We start from the raw sequence: 19321 nt of genomic DNA, 5'->3' as shown, positions 1-19321 counted from the left end.
CGTTGGCCACACACAGCAGACAGAAGGCCCGTAGGCCACACACAGTGGACAGAAGGCCCGTGGACTACACACACACACCGGAGGCAGAAGCCCGTAGGCCACACACACACACAGTAGGCAGAAGCCCGTAGGCCACAGACAGCAGGCAGAGGCCCGTAGGCCACAGACAGAAGGCAGAAGCCCGTAGGCCACAGACAGCAGGCAGAGGCCCGTAGGCCACAGACAGAAGGCGAAAGAGGCTAGAGCAGGGAGCCCAGGCGAGCTCGATGCCGAAGCACCGATGGAACTACTAGACAGGGTTATAAAGGAGAGTCTGGGATATAGAGTAGACAGGAAGGAAGGAGTGGGCCAGCCAGAAGAGCATGCTCGTGGGGGACCTCTGGTGGTGAGGCGGCTGCATAGCAGCCATGGTCGTAACATCAATTTGTTTAAATCATTCAATTCTTTTTCCTAGCAATTTGTGCTCTGGAAAACTACTTGTGTGATTTGTAAAATATGGTGGAGCAGATATAAAAAAAAGCTGAGCTCCTAAATTTAGGCCTCTAAATTAGATTCCTAAGTTAGGCACCTATTTTCATCTGAACTTAGATGCCTAAGTTTTCAGCTGAAAATTCACAAAACTTTAGGGGCCTAAATTAGGTGCCTAGTTCTGAAAATCAGTGCTAAGCTCAAATTTGTTTCTTCTCCCCAACTCCACCCCTACAGCTACCTACTTTTTAGGCTTCTAAATTTAAGAGTGTAATGAAACTAGAGTCTAAATATAGGCACTCAGCCTAGTAATTTTTCAAAAGGGCTAATTTAGGCACCTAACTCTAAAAGTTAGGCTCCTAACTCTCTGAAAATTGGTCCCTGTAGACATAACAATGGTCATACTTTTGTTGTGTTGTGCCACTCTTGGGGGTCTTATATATTAACCAATGGCATATCCTTGACACAGTGTAAAATGTATAAAACAAGACGAGAAGATTGCTCTGGCTTCTACTAATCAGAAAAACAACACTGTAGCACATTATAGTTTTGCCCCAGGAAAATGCAGATTATATATGCACCAATCAGTAAATCACTGATTTTTAGGATGCTCATAATACTTACAGAAAAAATAGATAAGATTATAAAGTAAGAAGGCAAGACATGTTTTAGATATACTAGCAAAAGGATAATATGCAGGTCTAGGAATGCAAGACCAAGAGAACAAGGGAAGGATTGTATGGCGGGGTCAGGGGAAATTAATTATGGAGCAATTACTTTTGCACAATATTCACAGAGAAAGGAGTTGGTAAAGAACATCCCATAAGTGACAGGAGCACAAATGAAAGCAAAGTGAATCTGAGTCCATTTATGAAACAAGGAGTGTAGATAATGCTAGAAAAACTAAAGGCTGGATTTTTAATGGCCCGCACGCATAAAACACAGGGGTTATGCGTGCTGCACACATTTTAAAAGGAAAAGGGGCCTGGCTGCGCCCATAACTCCTGTTTCGCACACAAGAGCCGGGCCTCGCCAGAGGGGAGTTCGGGGGGGGGGGGGGGGGGGGGTAGGTCGGGACGGGGCTAGAGGTGCCCGGTACCGCAGCCATTTGCCGCTGTGCCGGGGGATCCGGCGCGTGCAACTTGCTCCTGCTCCTTTGCAGGAGCAAAAAATGGGGGGGGGGGGGGGGGGCTAGGATAGGGATAGGGGGCGGGTAGGATAGGGGAAGGGAGGTTAGGGTAGGGGGTAGGGAAGTTCTCTCCCAGTCCACTCCTTAATTGGAGCCGACTGGGAGGGAACTGGGGAATCCGGATGATGTGTCGCTGCACAAATTTGCAAAATTATATCGCCCCTTGCGTGCGCCAACCGGGATTTTATAACATGCATGCGCCAGTGCCCGCATGTTATAAATTCGTATGTCCTTTTTTAAAATCTACCCCTAAATATGGAAAAGATAGTGAGGCATAAAGCATAGACAGGAGCCTATAAGGTCCCTCTGCTCCTGGTCACAACAACAGCTTCGGTTGTCTTGTGTCCATAATTTATAGTCTCAGATATATTCTGGCCCTGTGCAGTGCACAAAAATGTGAGGAAAACCCATTTTTGAGCCCTGGGAGATACATGGAAACATTTGTAATAAGGTAATGGACAACTATCATCGATGATGCCCATTCCCTCTAATAATTTTCATCATGACATTCTTGTTAGGCAGGCTTGTTCATAGTGGGCATTGGGATGAGCGATGAGCCAGAGGTGGGCTGAAGATGCCATTTTTGGAATTAAAGATACAGCCCTCAACTGGTTCAAATCGTTCCTTAAGAACAGACAATATAAAGTCAAGGTCAACAGGGAAGAATCTCAACCAATCTCCTGCAACTTGGGAGTCCCACAGGGATCATCTCTATCACCAACATTATTCAATATTTACCTCCTCCCACTTTGCCAACTCCTTCTTAACCTAAATCTCATCCACTACTTATACGCAGACGATGTACAGATTCTAATCCCAATCACTGAATCTCTCCAAAAAACACTGGATTTCTGGAATACATGCCAACAAGCCATCAACAACTTATTCACAAGCCTAAATCTTATCCTTAATCAAAACAAAACAGAATACCTACTCATTTCTCAAGATGGAACCTACTCACTCCCCAGCACCAACCTCTCCACGCAAATAACATTGTCACCACAAGTCAGAAATCTTGGAGTTATACTTGATACCCAAATGAATTATAGAGCTCTCATCAATAATATAGTAAAGGATGGATTCTTCAAATTACAAGTCTTAAAAAGACTTAGACCACTCCTCCATTTTCAAGATTTCAGACTGGTTCTGCAAGCAATCATACTCACGAAAATTGATTACTGCAACTCTCTGCTAATGGGACTCCCCGCAAACGCCTTAAAACCACTACAGATGTTGCAAAACGCATCGGCAAGGATTCTAACCAAGACCAACAAAAGAGACCACATCTCACCCGTTTTAAAGGACCTGCACTGGTTACCAGTCAATTTCAGAATACTCTTCAAAGTGCTTTCATCAATACACAAAGCACTACACAACCTGGCCCCACTCGAGCTCAAAATCCCTTTACAAGTGCACACCTCTAATAGACCAGTGAGACAAGCCTACAGAAACAACCTCCAAACCCATCCAATGAAATCAGCGTTAAGCAAAAGAGCATTCTCCACAGCTGGCCCCAAACTCTGGAATACTCTCCCACCTGAACTCAAATCAGTGCAATGCCCCATTGTTTTCAAAAAAAGACTTAAGACTTGGCTCTTCCACCAAGCTTTTCCATAATTTCAGCTGGCTGAATTCATCTCTGCCAAGGTCCCCTTTAGGTCTTTTTCAATCAATCTATAAGAGAACTACTTAAAAACTCAGGTTTTCAAACAACCGACAAGAGATCTATATAAGAAAGAAACAAGTTCAACTCTAAACATTCCTCGAACCCCAAAGAATACCCCAATGAATAACACAAATAATACCCCAAAGAACTCATCAATTCAATTCAAATCCTTGGCAGTCCTTGTGCCTATGTTTTTATGCCTTTGCCTACATTAGGCTATATATTGTATCTATGTTATAATCCACATATATTTATTTCCAAGTTATTTCTTCCTGTTCATTGTAAGACAATTACTTGTCACTGTTAAAGTTTAAAATGTAAACCGAATTGATCAGTAATTCTGTTATTGGAAAGTCGGTATAGAAAAGCTATAAATAAATAAATAAATAAATTTTACAAAGTTAAGTGGGAAAAAAGTAAAATCTTGAAGACAATATTTGCTGTGATGTTCTGCCATTCAATTTGTAGGATCGCAATGCTGAATCGTACTGGCAGTAATAACCATGGAATCAGAAACAGAGTACTCAGTATGATGTGTGTCATAATGTTCCATTTTACATTGATACATTTGTATGAACTAAACCAACCTAAAATGAAATTTAGTACTCTACCAACAAGAACTATGAAACGGGGGCAGATGTTTACAGAATGTATGTGCAAGCTCCCCATGTTGATCTCACCAGTTTTACTAGGAGGCAGCTCCATATTATGATCATTTGCAGATAGCTATCTGAGCTGACTTATTTCATGAGTTTTAAACAGCAGATAGATGTTTCTTATTACTTATTTATTTGATTTATATTCTGCTTTTTGGTATTACTTAATTCCTTGGTTTAGGTGAAGCATACTAGACACTATTTTCATTGCTTTCCATATCAACCACTGTATGAGGCAGAAATCAGCAAAGTGACTATTCAGGCTGTTTTCTCCTATAGTAACTGGGGATTACTACTATTAATTGATTAGCCTTGATGCTTTTGGTGCAACTGCAAATCTCCACTAAGAAGTGATAAATATTAATATGCAATCCAACAATCACTTCAATTTTGGTGTAATTGCAACATCACACTCCACGACAATGGCTGGGGTGTGAGGGTGTGTGTTGGGGGGGGGGGGGGAGGAGTGGAATTGGATTCAGGCGATAGCCAATGCTGGGCCCTGACATTTATGGTCTGGAGTAGTGATACACAGATATTAGGGAAAAGGCACAGGACTGCTTCTACAGCCAAGGCCAAAAGCAAAGCATGTTCAAGCAGCAAGTCTGATTGTAAATATTCCTACTCTTAACATAAGGCTTGAGGGTAACCTGCAAGGAGCGGCAGTTACTACCTTAGGAAACTTGCTAGGCAGACTGGATGGACCATTTGGTCTTTTTCTGCCATCATTATTATGTTGCTATGAACATAATCCGCTTTGAAGAGCCTGAAAAGTGGAATATAAATAAGATAAAAACCACATTATCCTCTGCCATTTCATCTGTTTTCTAAGCTTCTCTTAACTCACTGTGCTATACTGTCTGCCTGCCTGATTCTTTTATCTCTCCGTCTCTTCCTTCTATCCAATTTCTGCAATTTCCTTCTTTCTCCAGCTTTTTGCTTCATTCAGCTTCCATCATGTCCCTTTTACTATTTGCAAACAGGCCTACCCCGATTCGAATCAAACCTAGTCTAACCCTTACCTTCCTCACTCCCTCAGTCAATCATCCGCCCCTCCTTACACATTATCCCTCCTCAGCCCCCGGCCTTCCTTCCCGCCTAGTATTCAAACACCGCGTCCACATAAGACAGTATATAGTGTATGATTGCTTTTACTTATCCATGGCTATTTTGTTCTCATAAGATTGTATATATTGTAATTTTGCTTATACTCATTTCTGGTTTTTTGTAATCACTTATTTATTTATTTATTTATTTATATTTTTTTGTATACCGACATTCCTGTACAAAAATACAAATCATATCGCTTAACAATGAAACTTCAATTTCGCTCGAGGGCGGTACAAGGAACAATGTTGCCAGTTAAACAGTTGAAAACATGTTGAAAACGGTTGAAAACATGTCAGAACTCGTCTAAACCTAACCTGAAAACTCATGAAACTCATCTCAACATGAGAGCATTAAATACAACAAATAGATCATAATGGGAAACGGAATAAACTGGAGGGGCAAAGAATGGAAGTAAGGAGAGGAATTGGGTTGACTGGTTGGAAAATTCATTTGGGGGGAGTTAGGTTAAAGTTAGGTTAAAGGAAAACGGCGATTAGGTGTCCTGAAAGGCTTGACTAAAAAGCCATGTTTTTAGTCTCTTTTTGAAGACAGAAGGCTTATAGCAGCTATGTTCCCCACTTCTATCATATAATTGTTCCTGTAATTTTCCATTGCCAGCTCTTTTTCCCTCTTTACTCTCCCTCTCTCCCTTTCTAGCCTTCTCCCCCTCCCCACTCCCTATTCATTGTAATTTCTCCAACTTTATTGTTAATTGTAAACCGGCATGATGTTCCACACGAATGTCGGTTTATAAAACTTTATAAATAATATAAAATCTTATAAAACCTTATAAATAAAATAAATTTGCATTTCTTTCCTTCTCATTTTTTTCCTGTCATCTACACCTTAACCCTTTCTCTTTCTTCTCCTCCTTTTCTCCATCATCCTCTCCCCTTCCCCCTTTTCTTTCTCCTCCCATCCTTCCTATGCCTTTATACTATTAGCTATATTGCTCTAAATTCTGACGTATCCAGCTAAGTAGCGCCTGCTGCTTCATAGCCGGATAAACTAGAATATAGTCAGATAAATGCCACTACTTATTCGGGTAAGTTCAAACTTGTCCGTCTAAATAGCAACAAAGGTGCTAATTAGTCAGATAAGTGAATGCAAATGATATATCTGCATATTTGTACTTCAGATTTTAAAGGGATACATGCGTTATTTAGTCACATTTACATTCCTCTTCCCCGTAAGTTGGCTTTGACATGCATGAGTCAGGGGATTTTCTAACATGAGTGGGTCAATGAAATAACCAGTTTTAGCAATTTGTCTGCCAGTTCACCCCAACCATCTGCAGCTTGTGAAGATCCTCCTGGTCCTCTCATTTCTCCCAGATCCTCCCGCTCAATCCTTTTTTTTTTTTTTTCACTTTTAGGATGTTTATGATCACTACTCTTGGTACTGAGCAGGAAGTTGCCACATTTACATGTGCAAATTGACTATGAAATAGCAACTTGCATAAATGTTAACCCCTCCCTAGAATGCCCTGGCCCTCCCCTTATGTAAATTTACTCCTGGATCCTGATTTAATCGTGTATGTTGTTGTTGCAGTTGGAGACTGCTGGCGAGATAGTGGACCCTTGGGCTGACCTACCTAGGGTGACAGGGTAGGCCAGGAGGCGGAGCTGCAGGCAGGACGTGTGCACCCGGGAACCAGGAACCCCCCAGGAGGAGCCCGTAGGGCACTGGGACCAGGAACAGATTCTGAAAGTCCAGGGGCTTGAGGTAGGCTAGGCCGGGACCAGAGCAAACAGGCAGGATAGTAAGTCCAAGGTACCCGGGAAGCAGGAGACCAGCTGTACAGGGCCGAGGGCCGGCTGAAGGCAGGGCAGCGGGCGGCAGCGGAGTCTGTAGCAAACCGGGGCTGAAGCAGGCTGTAGGCTGAAACGGAGTCGGTGAAGAACCGGAGGCTGAAGCAGGCTGTAGACTGAAGCGGAGTCGGTAACAAACCGAGGACTGAAGCAGGCTGTAGGCTGAAGCGGAAGCAGGCCGGGGTCGGAGGCTGGCTGCAGACTGAAGCGGCGTCAGAGGCAAACCGGAGTCAGGGGCAGGCAGCAGGCAGAAGCGGAGTCAGTAACAAACCGGGGTCAGAGGCAGGCAGCAGGCTGAAGTGAAGTCAGAGGCAAACCGGAGTCAGAGGCAGGCAGCAGGCTGAAGCGGAGTCAGAGGCAAACCGTAGTCAGAAGCAGGAAGCAGGCTGAAGCGGAGTCAGAGGCAAACTGTGGTCAGAAGCAGGAAATGTGGAGATCACCAGAAATGCAACTAAGAACAACTATGGAGTTGTGAACCTCGTTGCAAGGCAATGAGAGAGAGTTTGGATGCCAGTTACATCGGGGCCCGGGCGTGACATCAGCAGCATGGGCGGGGCCAGGCTTCCGGTGGTTGAGCGCTCAAGACGGGCGTCCTCGCGCACGCGCAAGACTGACAAGGAGCAGGCACGTAATGGCGGCCGCCACGTGGAGTGAGAGAAGCCCCCGGGGTCCAGAGCAGGTGGAACACGGCGATTCCTGAAACGGAGGTAGGCTGGTTTGAGCCCTGAGCGGGGGGAAGCGGTGGAGACCGCAACAGTACCCCCCCTTTATGGCCCCTCTTGAGAGGACCGGGTTTCTCCGGATGATCACGATGGAACTGCTGCAACAAGGACTTGTCCAGGATGTTGTGGCTGGGTTCCCAGGTATTGTCCTCATCACCGCACCCGTCCCATGCGAGTAGATACTCCCACCTGCGGTTGTAGAAGCGTACGTCCAGGACTTCGCGTACTTGGAAGGTGGGATCATCGTCAATGGTAGTAGAAGAAGGGTCCGGAGGTCTGCGGTGATAGCGAGAGAGGATCACGGGCTTAAGCAAGGACACGTGGAAAACATTGTGGACTCGAAGCGAGGAAGGCAACCTCAGCCGATACGACACTGACCCCACTCTTTCGGCAACCTGGAATGGTCCACAGAATCTGGGTGCAAATTTTCGTGAGGGAAGACGAAGGCGGATGTTCTTGATGCTAAGCCAGACCCGGTCTCCTGGCTGATAGGAAGGAGCCGGTCATCGGTGGCGGTCAGCCGCTTTTTTGGCAGAAGAGGCTTAGCGGAGCAGTTTGTTCTGGGTTTTCTGCCACAAGGTCTGTAGCTGACGTGCCGTCAGCTGGGCGGCAGGAGAGGCGCTGGGAGTAGCGAGAGGAAGTAGGGGTTTTAGCTGTTTCCCGTAGACTAGCTGGAACGGGGAGAGCCCGGTGGCTGCATGGGCTTGATTGTTATAGGCAAACTCGGCCCAGGGCAGTAGTTCTGACCAGTTGTCTTGTCTTTCATTGGTAAAGGCTCGAAGGTAGGTCTTCAGAGAACGATTCATCCTTTCGGACTGCCCGTTACTCTGCGGGTGGAAAGCTGTGGAGAAGCTGAGCTTTACCTTGAAGCACTTGCAGAGAGCCCTCCAGTAGCGTGCAACAAACTGGGGTCCCCGATCGGATACGATGTCCTGCGGGAGGCCGTGTAACCTGAAAATGTGTTGGGCAAAGAGGAGAGCTAGTTCAGGTGCAGAGGGTAACTTGGTCAATGGTACAAGGTGCACCATTTTAGAGAAGCGGTTGACGGTAACCCAGATAACCGTCTGACCGTGAGACGGGGGCAAGTGCACCATGAAGTCTGTAGCTAGGTGGGTCCAGGGCTCTGTGGGGACAGGCAGAGGCTGCAGGAGACCGCACGGGGGTCCAGGACTGGGCTCCTGACGGGCACAGGTGGGACAGGAACCCACGTAAGTGCGCACATCTTGTCGGATGTTGGGCCACCAATAGAAGCGGTTAAGGAGTTCCAGGGTTCTTGGTCTTCTTCGGAAAAGGAGGTCTGGGAGAGAGCATCCGCTCGGAGATTCTTGGCCGCTGGTCGGTATTGTAAAACGAAATCAAAGCGGCTGAAGAACAGGGCCCAGCGGGCCTGGCGGGGGTTTAGTCGTTGAGCCTGGGACAAAAACTCCAAATTTTTGTGATCCGTGTACACGGTGGTCGTGTGTCGGGCCCCCTCGAGCCATTGCCTCCATTCTTCGAAGGCGAGTTTAATCGCCAGCAGCTCCTTGTCGCCGATGGAGTAATTGATCTCGGCAGGGGAGAACTTCCTGGAGAAGTAAGAACATGGCAGGAGCTGTCCGGAATCGGAGTGTTGACTGAGGACCGCTCCAACGGCAATGCTGGAGGCATCGACCTCGACGATGAAAGGTCTGGCAGGATCAGGATGACGGAGACAGGTGTCCATGAGGAACGCCTCTTTTAAATCGGCGAAAGCTGCAACCGCAGCTTCAGGCCAATTCTTGGCGTCGGCTCCCTTGCGGGTCAGGGCAGTAAGAGGAGCAACCCAATGCGAGTACTGTGGAATAAAATGTCTATAAAAGTTGGTGAAGCCCAAGAATCTCTGAAGGGCCTTGAGACCCTTGGGTTGAGGCTACCTAGTTATGGCAGCTACTTTCTTGGGGTCCATACGGAATCCTGTGGAGGAGATGATATACCCAAGGAAGGGCAAGGTCTCTGCTTCGAAAACGCATTTCTCGAGCTTGGCGTACAGGTGGTTGTCTCGGAGGGCCTGTAGGACTTGAGCAACGTGGCGACGATGAGTCCTCAGATCCTTGGAGAAGATGAGCACGTCATCGAGATAGACAATGACATGGGAGTGGAGCATGTCGCGTAGGACCTCGTTCATGAGGTTCTGGAAGATGGCCGGGGCGTTGCAGAGTCCAAAGGGCATTACTAGGTACTCGTAATGCCCATCCCTGGTATTGAAGGCCGTCTTCCACTCATCCCCGGGGCGAATGCGGACAAGATTATAGGCCCCTCGGAGGTCTAGCTTGGTGAAGATGCGTGCTCCCTGAAGGCGGTCCAAAAGCTCAGGGATCAAAGGGAGCGGATACCGGTCCCGCTTGGTGATGGCATTCAAGCCACGATAGTCTACACATGGACGGAGGGAGCCATCCTTTTTGGCCACGAAGAAGAAGCCGGCTCCGGCGGGCGAGCGAGAAGGACGAATGAAGCCCTTGGCTAGGTTCTCGGTCACATACTGAGACATAGCAGTAGTCTCAGGCAAAGACAAAGGGTACACCCGGCCTCGGGGAGGTGTGGTGCCCGGCAATAAGTCAATAGGGCAATCAAAAGGCCTTTGTTGGGAAGTATTTCTGCCATTTCTTTGGAGAAGACGTCCGCGAAGTCTTGATATGGCTCTGGCAGCAGAAGTGAAGAGCAGAGGTGCAAAGTTTTCAGAGGACGTGGGAGACGTAGACAATGTTCAAAACAGAAGGGACTCCATCGGGTTAGCTGGAAGTTATCCCACTGAATAACGGGTGAGTGCTGCACAACCAGGGTAGTCCCAAAACCAGGGGGTGTACAGCTCGCTCCAAGACTAGCAGGGAGATCTCCTCCGAGTGAAACAGGCCTGTCTGGAGAGTCAAGGGAGCTGTGGAGCAAGTGATGAGACCAGGGAGCAGGGTGCCCCAGATAGAGGAAATCCGCAGTGGAAGGACTTTCTGTAGCGTGGGGAGAGACAGCTGATTCACCAGGTCAGCCACGATAAAGTTCCCCTCAGCACCAGAGTCGATGAAGGCGCGGATCTGGAGTTCCCCACCGGGGTATTTCAAAGTCACTGGCAAGGTGCATAGAGGAGCTGATCCTGTAGAGCCTAGGTGTAGCTCCTCGGTATAACCTAGGCACGGTCGTTTCCTGGACGTTCCGGGCAATTGGCGAGGAAGTGCCCCTTGCCTCCGCAGTAGAGACAGAGACCCAGCGAGCGGCGCCTCCTCCTTTCTTCAGGAGTCAACGGAGATCTACCCAATTGCATTGGTTCTCCACTGCTGACTGAGGCCGGGAGAACCTTAGGAGCCGGGGTTCTTGAGGCGGTGGATGACTGAGGTGAGGCCTTACGGTAGGAGCGGGTTTCCTTGTCCCGCTGCTGAAGGCGACGATCCACCCTGCCAGCGATGTCAATTAAGTCATTTAAGTCCTCCGGGAGGTCCCGGCCCGCTAACTCATCCTTGATGCGACTAGCAAGCCCCTCCAGGAAGATTCCCCTAAGGCAGTCATCTCGCCAGGCGACTTCCATGGCCAGTGTGCGAAAGTCAATGGTATAATCGGCCACCGAGCGTGTCCCTTGCCTGAGGTGCAAGAGCTCCGAGGCTGCGGTGGTCTGGCGTGCAGAGTCATCAAAAGCGAGGCGGAAATTGAGGACAAATTCCTGCAGATTCTGTAGCAAGGGGTCCTGACGCTCCCACAAGGGTGACGCCCAGTCAAGGGCCTTACCATCCAATAGCGAGAAGATATACGCCACTTTAACTGCGTCGGAGGGAAACTGTGCTGGCAGGAGAGCAAAACGCACATAGCACTGATTTAGAAAACCACGGCAAGTCTTAATATCCCCGGCATACCGGGTCGGCATAGGCAACTGGGTCACAGAAGCAGAGCTGGGTGCAGGTGCCGGAGGAGGGGCTGGAGGCGGTGCTGGAGGAGGAGCCTCCATGCGGGAGACCAGCTGTTCCACGGTAGCAGCAAGGGAATCAAGGCAGTGCTGTTGCTGCTGGAGGCGTTGGGCCATCCCGGGAATGGCCTGCAGGCTTGGGGCGTCCGCCGAGTCCATGGCCTTGCAAACTGTTGCAGTTGAAGACTGCTGGCGAGATAGTGGACCCTTGGGCTGACCTACCTAGGGTGACAGGGTAGGCCAGGAGGCGGAGCTGCAGGCAGGACGTGTGCACCCGGGAACCAGGAACCCCCCGGGAGGAGCCCGTAGGGCACTGGGACCAGGAACAGAGTCTGAAAGTCCAGGGGCTTGAGGTAGGCTAGGCCGGGACCAGAGCAAACAGGCAGGATAGTAAGTCCAAGGTACCCGGGAAGCAGGAGACCGGCTGTACAGGGCCGAGGGCCGGCTGAAGGCAGGGCAGCAGGCGGCAGCGGAGTCTGTAGCAAACCGGGGCTGAAGCAGGCTGTAGGCTGAAGCGGAGTCGGTGAAGAACCGGAGGCTGAAGCAGGCTGTAGACTGAAGCGGAGTCGGTAACACACCGAGGACTGAAGCAGGCTGTAGGCTGAAGCGGAAGCAGGCTGGGGTCGGAGGCTGGCTGCAGACTGAAGCGGCGTCAGAGGCAAACCGGAGTCAGGGGCAGGCAGCAGGCAGAAGCGGAGTCGGTAACAAAACCGGGGTCAGAGGCAGGCAGCAGGCTGAAGCGAAGTCAGAGGCAAACCGGAGTCAGAGGCAGGCAGCAGGCTGAAGCGGAGTCAGGGGCAAACCGTGGTCAGAAGCCAGAAGCAGGCTGAAGCGGAGTCAGAGGCAAACTGTGGTCAGAAGCAGGAAACATGGAGATCACCAGGAACGCAACTAAGAACAACTATGGAGTTGTGAACCTCGTTGCAAGGCAATGAGAGAGAGTTTGGACGCCGGTTATATCGGGGCCCGGGCGTGACGTCAGCAGCACGGGCGGGGCCAGGCTTCCGGTGGTTGAGCGCTCAAGACGGGCGTCCTCGCGCGCGAGACTGACAAGGAGCAGGCACGTAATGGCGGCCGCCACGTGGAGTGAGAGAAGCCCCCGGGGTCCAGAGCAGGCGGAACGTGGCGATTCCTGAAACGGAGGTAGGCTGGTTTGAGCCCTGAGCAGGGGGAAGCGGTGGAGACCGCAACATGTTGTAGTAGATTTTTAAAATGACATGTACTTGCAAATATGCTATTTTATGCGCGAGTGCTGTTTTTTTTTTTTTAAGTCACCTTAAAGTTAGCCCAATGAATTTATAAATTCCCATAGAGAAACTTATTCCTTTAAAATATTTGTTACCATTCTTTGAAACAGAAATGTCACGCACCCCTGTGTCTGCCTCTGAACTCCAGGAGTTGCACAAGAATTGCTGTGGAATACATCGAACTTTACAAAGCTTTGCTTCATAAATCAGCAGGATATCTTGGTGGAATTATGAGTCTCCTGCCAAGCTTTTCCCAAGATTTGTAATACAAATAACTTGTCATTTTTCTCATTCAGTGTCTGACTTGAACTTCCACTATTTCTACTCTCATTTTGAGAAAAAATATAGAAAAATGGTGCAAATAATGTAAGACAACCTCAAACTTGAAAATTTATAGGATATTGTGGCCATATATTTGCACTCCCAGTGATTTATAGACTGCAGTAACCATAGGTTGTTATTCAGAAAAATATTTATTGGTCACAATGGCCTTAGCTTCCTACTGCTTTTGTCTATTTTAGAATTAAATGCCTTCGCTCTTAATTTCTTTGGTTATTTATGGCACAAAAAATCTAGTAGCACCACAGAGGCCACTGCAATAAGTGCTAAAGTAAAATGTTTTCATTTTTACAGAAAGAAAAAAAATAATAATGCTTACAAGGGAAAGAATAAAATACTTAGGTATATGGAATGCAAAAATTTCTGACAGTAAGTTTGACGCCTGCAAAACATGATAAGCATAAACAACAAGAGCGAATGCTAAATATTGTTTAAAATAATTGCATAAACAACTGTTCCAACTTAAAACATTAAAATTCATTTATTTATGTATTGCACTATAAAGTTTTTCTCCAGTGGCACAGAAACATTGAAAGGATATTCTAATAGTTTTAGTCACAAGTAGAAAAATCAAGCAAAAACTGCTTGCATTTTTCTGCCATGATTTTCAGATTTCAGAATTTTAAAAAATTCAATGAAAGTTCAGAATTATAAAGGGTCATATTCAGCCATTGGCTGACTAGGAAAGTTAGCTGGATAAAATTACTTGGCTAACTTAGCCAGGATATTCAGCAACACAGGCACACCACTGAATATCCTAGCTAATCTTTGTCATTTTTATCTAACATATTTGGAAAAGCATTATTATCCCAACTTGTAAATCATTTGGAAGACCAAGATATTCTCTTCCCAAATCAATTTGGATTTAGGAAACATCTTCAACTGAGACATTACTCCTCTCTTTAATGGACTCTGTTTTACAAGCGTTTGATGTGGACAAATCTTATCTTCTTATGCTAATCGACTTAACAGCAGCTTGTGACACTGTGGACCATAACCTGTTATGCCAGCAGCTGAACAGCATTGGAATTGAAGGCCGCATTCTCAAATGGTTCTCTTCCTTTTTAGTCTAAGTCAAATTGGGCAATCAGATATCTGATACTTTCTATATCAATAAGGTGTCCCTCAAGGCTCAGCACTCTGTTGCGTCCGTCGGTCTCAGATGGCTTCGACCTCTGTGCCTCACCTTTCTTCCTTCTCTTTCCTCAAGCCTTGGGAAGATGGCTGCTGCCGCATCTTCATGCCGCTCTCTCTGGCGTCCCAAGAACGGCAATGGCGACGGTGTTCGCCATGATTTTCCTGAGGGCCTCCTAGGGTGCACGCGCGCATGCCACCCACGTCTTTATCCACGTCATGGCGGGAACCTCAGGGGCTTCCCCTCCGAGTGACATCATCACATCCTGGTATTTAGCCTGCCCTTCGTTTGGTAACAAACTGAGGGCCTCATTTTCCAAGCTGCTCACACGCGATAAGGGACCTTTCGCACGCAAAAAGTCCCTTATCGCGTGCGATACCAGTATGGGGGCGGAGTCGGGGCGGAGTCGGCCCAGGAAGAGGAGGAGTCGGGGCGTCACCGGGGCCGACTCTGCGCCGACACCGCGGACAGCGAAAAGGTAGGTGCCTTTTCGCTGCCTATTTCGCTCCCAATAGCTACACCTCCTATGGTGGCCCTATTGGGTGCAAAACCGGCAGCGATCACACAGCGATGGTGCGATCGCTGCCGACTAGAGCAGGCCCATCCCCCGTTTCGGCCCCCCACCCCTCATCTTCTAAAGTATCGCAGGATATACAATTCTTCGTGATTTCTCAGTTAAGGTTAGATTTTCAGGGGAATGTGACAAGAGCATTGTGGCAATTAGAACAAAAATTCATTTTTTGGTGGTGCTCTTACCAACCCTGGGGATTAAATACAGGTATTGAATGGGAAGCATTTTATTGAGGTAGGAGGGTTCCCCGTTATTATCTCTCCCTACATTGGATAGAAATTGGTTTAAAGAGTGTGTGATATCACCGGTTGAGTGTGTATATGTTGAGGGATGTGTTCAGAACCTGAGATATAGAATGAAGGATGGGTTAGTAGATAAGCAGAAAAGAGCTGTTGTTTATAAGTTTATTTTGAAGGAGTTTATGTGGTGTTGAGGTATAGGAGTGTTTGTTTACATATGTTGCATGTACAGGCTCCCGTCTGAATGTGTACGGTGTACATCAATGACGTCAATGATGTAGCTTAAGTGAGGTTAGAATCTCAGGTGTAGGTAAATGGTTGTGTTTGCTCGTCGCAGGTGAATGACGTGGACATGAGGCAGGTGAAGCGTGAATCCCATGTGTAATCAATAAGTGGGTTAGTTGGTTGAATGAAAGGTGATGTGTGACTATTGGTCCGCGGGACTTTTAAAAACCCGTATGTGCAGATGTCATCATCCAATGGAGGTGTCTCGTACGTATTGGAAGGCAGTTGGATGGCGGTCGGCAGCGGTAATCTCCTCGCTCAGTGAAAAATAGAAAAAAATCGGCATTTGGAAATTTGTTTTGCAGATTTAAGTCCACTATGCAGTGTGTTGTGTAAGTATTTAGAATTTTGTGAAATGTTATAGTTTATTTATGAGACTATATTAAGTGGTTGTTTTGAATACGTTCCTAGGAAGACTGGGTTGAGTATCGGGTGTTTGACATAATGTTGGAGTCCTTATAAAGTGATACCAAGCAGTGGAGTTGGAGGGATTCAGTTATGTAGCTATAGTATTTATGGGGTTTGTGATCGTTTATTTATAGTGAATTATCATGGATTAGGATATAAATTTGTTATGTTTACAGATATTATTGAGAAACGGCGCTATTATGGGTCCGGACATGAGGTGACTGTATGGTGATTCAAGTAAGTGGTGATATGTGTATATTGGTTTAAAAGGTTTGGAGAATATTGAATGGTAGATTTATTGTTGATATATATATGTTTCAGAAACCTGTTCGTGATAGAAAAGCATATGGTCAAAAATAAGAAGTGATATAACATTTCCCCTGAAGAAGCCCGATGAGCGTGAAACAAGGAGCCTTGTTGGGTGAATTACTTTAATAATTCCAGTGGAAAGTACAGGAACATCGTTGGAACAAGGAAATTGGAGAACACATATTTAGGAGGGAATTGCTCTATTAACTAATAGACATAGATTATTGGGTGATATTATAGACCATCGGGGCGGGTAATGTTATATTTTATGGGGATTGGGATTTTTAGAGGAGTGAGTGATGAGTGAATGTGACTATATGATATTAGTGGGTTAGGGTTGAGGGTATGGATTGTTATTATTGAGGGCATGTTCGGACATTTTGTATAATTAAATGCATATAATACATAATTTGGTGAGGGTATATGTATATAGTGATATGTACTGTCTTTTATGATGCTGCTATAAGATTGTGTATGTAAATTTCATCTATGTATTATGAAAAGTACAATATAATACATTTGTTTACTGGTTGTAAAACTAAAGAATACATATGATACATTTCATTAATTAGAACATGTTTATACAGTATATGCGATAACAAATATTGTTATTAGTTACAGGATTCCCTGTTGTGTTGTGTTGGGTATTGTGGTCATTGGGGGATCGGTGAGTTCTCTCATAGTTGTTACACCAGAAAGTCAAACAGATAAGATGTCACATAAACATGTATGATTGAAATGTAACCCTCCCTTCCATGTCCTCACTGCAGGGGGCGTGGGGGTGGGGGGGGCGCTACAGGTAATTCTTGAACAAAAGGGAAGATTCTCTTCTAGGCCCTTGGGGTTTAAATGCTTGGAATGGTATTCAAACAGAAATCTTTACTGTAACAAAACTTTTTCAGCCATGATAATCTGGCATACAGTACTTTTACTTTGTAAGGAACATGCATTTTCTATTTACACTTTCATAAGTCATACAAACCTTGCTTCTCCATCGCAGGATCACATACTGAGATAAGATCTAGGGATGTGCTTTCACTGGAACCAAAATAGAAAATGGAATTTCCTATTTCGTTTCTTTTCATTTTTAAAAAGAAATGAAAGAAAACACAATATTCTGTTTGTTTTCTTTTAATTTTAGAAATTAAATCTCCTGCCCCATTGTGGAAAAAATGCCACCTTGGACCCTTTCTCTATCCCCCCACCTCTGGACATCTCCTGGACTCTTACCCCTTCTGTGAATAGAAAAGGGGGCAGGAGTGATCCTTAGGTGCTCTTGCCCCATTGGTGCCGAGTTCTAGAATGGTAGCGATTAACCCAGGTGTGTAGCCATAACTGAATTTTTTGGGAGTCCCAAGTTTAACATGGATGAGCACTGTGCTAGCCCCCAACCTGACTTCACCTCTTACTCTATCCTAGGTAGGTCTTCATGGTAGTGGCAACAAAACCCTTTAATTTCTGGCAGCACTGTGTCTTTTCATTCTCTCCTTCCCTAGTTGTCTTTCCTTCTCCCTCTGTGGTTATGGCAGCTACTTTATATAAGCTGTTGAAGAACAATTATGTAAATAGACTTTGACAGAGGCCAGGCATTCCCAAACGTTTAAGATGCTGATGGAAGGCAATAATTACCTGCCAAAAGTAAACAAAAAGTTTTAGTTTAGTTTACTTTATTAATTTGATTAATTGGATTTCTATTATAGTGAATCAAAGTGATGTACAATTTAAAAAAATCACTATCATAAAATAAAACAAATACTAAAAACAAAGATATATAAAAAAATACAAATAAACATTACAAATACAAAATAAAAATACAAGCCTGCCCCCCCCCCCATTCCTTCAACATAGAAGAAAGTTAAAAGTTTCAGTGCTGAGAATGATCTCCCCCCCCTTCCCCACCCTTAGTCCTGGGTCTGGTGAAAATTTACAAAATTTGGTAAGTTCCAGGGCTCCCTCTAAGTTTCCCGCACCCCAACCCTTAATCTCCTACCCTCCTGGTACCTTTCATTCTGTTTAGTCTTCAAAGTAGTGTCTTACTGTGATCCGGGCCCACCATTTCTGTCATCATCAGAACACCGGGTGCCTGCGCACAGGGATGCCACACACCATCACCAGCGGGCTCCCTGAAATAACTAACAGTGATGAGAAAGACAGAAAGAAAGAAAAAAAGGTGAAAGAATCCATCTGGAACTGAGAGGGGAGGGGCGGTGTGTGATCCTTGATTGGGAGACCCGCCCCCCCTCTGATGTCACTGAGGACTGTGACGGACATTAAACGGCACCAGAACACCGGGTGCCTGCGCACAGGGATGCCACACACCATCACCAGCGGGCTCCCTGAAATAACTAACAGTGATGATGAAGACAGAAAGAAAGAAAAAAAGGTGAAAGAATCCATCTGGAACTGAGAGGGGAGGGGCGGTGTGTGATCCTTGATTGGGAGACCCGCCCCCTCTGATGCCACTGAGGACTGTGATGGACGTTAAACGGCGCCAGAACACCAGGCGTCGCGCGCTGAAGGGGCACTCCCCTTTGTGCATCCCTTCGTGCATCCCGTAATGTTAGCCATTCCCCATGTTCTTTTATATCCCTTGTTAACAATCCCCATATTTAAATGTTTAATGTATTTGACAAGGTAACGCATAAGCTCCTGCAAATTTTGTTTAAATGTAAACCGATGTGATATGTAAAATCGAACACTGGTATATAAAAGTAAATAAATAAAATAAAAATAAATAAAATCACTATGCAGCTATGGCAAAAGCATATTCTGAAGACTAAACAAAATGGAAGGTACCGAGAGGTTAAGAGTTGGGTTGGGGAGACTTTAGTTCCCAGCTAACTTCTAAATTTAGGCAAGAAAACATATCCAGTTAACTCCTAATATCAGAGTTAGCTGCTTAAATTATTCACCTAACACTGCTTCTCCCCAGAGCCCCCCTAACACACCCCTTTCTTATTTGGCTAATTCTTAGCCAGATAAAGACTTATCTGGTTAATGTTTAGCCAGATGAGAAAGGGGAATATTCAAAACTGGCTATTTAGATGGATAACTCATAGGTTTTCCATCTAAATTGCTTTGAATATTGACCTCTAAATATCAGCAGAATGCACTTGTCATGTACTCCTGCTTTTTACTTTTTTCTCCTTCACCCCCATAATTTATTTGGGGAGCATGGGGTGGCGGTAGCAGGGTACATAGTGAATGCATTTCTTTCCTTCAAGCTGATGCAATATTGTGCACTCAGGCTAGTGCACAGGTT

This window comes from Rhinatrema bivittatum, chromosome 5 (genome assembly GCF_901001135.1).
Source record: "Rhinatrema bivittatum chromosome 5, aRhiBiv1.1, whole genome shotgun sequence".
Lineage (NCBI taxonomy): Eukaryota > Metazoa > Chordata > Amphibia > Gymnophiona > Rhinatrematidae > Rhinatrema > Rhinatrema bivittatum.
The sequence above is the reverse complement of the archived record's forward strand: the minus strand, read 5'-3'. Positions refer to the sequence as shown.